Here is a 1,981-nt window from a genome sequence, read left to right as displayed (position 1 = left end):
TGATCCTACCGACTGCGCCAAATTTATACTCGTAATTCGAGAGTAAGATAAAAAAAAACTTTATTTCTTAAAATTACAATAAAATATATAAAATAACTAAATTTTACAATATAATGATAATATTATAACTGGACTGGTGTAAATACTGGCAAAGATTATCCTCCTCGAATGTAGAGATCTTGCTACTTATATAGTTAAAAATATGCTTTATCAGCAAGGAGGATCTTGTGGCTAGATATAAGCTATGTCAGCGGGATGGATCCCGTAACTACTTTTAAACTTTGTTTCGGTGCTTGAAAATGAAGATGGAAGTTCCTCCAGGAAAACAATGAAGACAGCAACCAACAAAAATTTGGAAGAAGCCGCGTTTAAATGGTTTCTGCAGCAACGTTCTATGGGAAATCCTATTTCAGGTCCAATCCTTTGTGAAAAAGCCAAAATCTTAGCAGAAAATCTCGGTTATTCATCTTTTAAGGCTAGTAACGGCTAGCTAAGAAACTTTAAATTCAGACATGGTGTACGCGAGTTAGATTTGGCTGGTGAGAAGCTTTCAGCAGACTCTGCAGCTGCTGAAAATTTTATTGAAAATTTTAAAACTGCATCAGAATCCTATGATCCGGAGTTTGTTTATAATGCCGATAAAACTGGCCTTGTTTCGAAAGCATTACCAAAAACCACTTTGGCTTCTAAAAGGAAATCTAGTGCTCCTGGACATAAGGTCAGTAAAAAACGTGTTACAGTGCTTAACTGTGCCAACTCCACTGGAAATCATAAACTACCACTTCATTTGATAGGAAAATCAAGAAATCCAAGAGCATTTAAAAACGTAAAAAAACTTCCACTCTTCTACAAAAGTCAACCCAAGGCCTGGATGACTTCAGCTTTGTTTACCGAATGGTATGATGAAGTGTTTATTCTTGAAGTAAAAAAGCACCAAAAATCGATGGGAAAAGAAGGCAGTAAGGTGCTTTTAATTGTTGATAACGCACCCACTCATCCTACAGCAGAACTGTTGGAAAGAGAGAATGGGCAGTTTAAAACGACGTTTTTGCCTCCCAATGTTACAAGTTTGTTGCAACCCATGGACCAGTCTGTTATTGAAACAATGAAGCGCCATTACAGAAAGCAACTAATGAGAAAACTGCTGATCGAAGGCAAAATAAATTTAAAAGGCTGCTGTTACATGGTAGCGGAAGCTTGGAGTTTGGTTACGGCAGTGACGCTAAGACGTGCGTGGAATAAACTGAAAGGCCTACCGTCTGAGGAGAACAAAAAAAAAAAGAACCTAAAGAAAATGAGAAACAAGAAAATGGAGAGGATGATGATGATGAAGATTGCGTTGTCACTAAAGGAAATAAGAAAACTGATTGTAAGAATTCCTGGTTTTACAGAAGTAAGTGCTGAAGATGTAGGAGAGTGGACGGTTTGTGACACGTTTGACCCTGGTTTTCAAATTCTCAATGACGATGAAATTGTTGTAAATGAGAGAATATATTGAAGTGGAAGTGGAAGAAGAACTTTCTGCTGATGTTGAAGTAGACGCTGGACCATCAGCTAGTGAAGCATTTGCCGGCCTCGAGACTGCTTTGACGTGGATGGAGCATTAGCCCGATGCTCACTTGCAACTGCTCACCGTCAAGCGAATGCGTGACCTGGCTGGCCGAAAACGGTTGAAGACCGCAAAACAGCTTACATTGACGGAGATGTTTAAAAACAATGATTTTTATTTCTAAACTTGTACATAAGTACATTTTATTTATATTTAAAACATGTGAAAATATCATGTTTCTTCCATTTAATTCTATGAAAAAATAGTGCAATATCAAAACGTAACTTTTTTTCTCTCCAACGGCAATTTAAAGAAAAAAACTCCGATTATCCGAATATTTGATTATCCGAATTGGTCCCGGTCCCCATTAATTCGGATAATTGGAGTTCTACTTACTACAAAAACCTATTGAGAAACAACCAATAAAACCAA

General features: G+C 37.2%; 1 pseudogene; it reads left to right on the top strand.

Moving 5' to 3' along the window:
- The first annotated feature begins 328 nt into the window (after positions 1–328).
- On the top strand, positions 329–1,706 carry LOC113381750 (annotated as a pseudogene).
- The last annotated feature ends 275 nt before the right edge of the window (positions 1,707–1,981 follow it).

This window comes from Ctenocephalides felis, unplaced genomic scaffold (genome assembly GCF_003426905.1).
Source record: "Ctenocephalides felis isolate EL2017-DRISC unplaced genomic scaffold, ASM342690v1 CF-g0.4_SCAFFOLD_03050, whole genome shotgun sequence".
NCBI classification, from domain to species: Eukaryota; Metazoa; Arthropoda; class Insecta; order Siphonaptera; family Pulicidae; genus Ctenocephalides; species Ctenocephalides felis.
The sequence above is the reverse complement of the archived record's forward strand: the minus strand, read 5'-3'. Positions and strand labels throughout refer to the sequence as shown.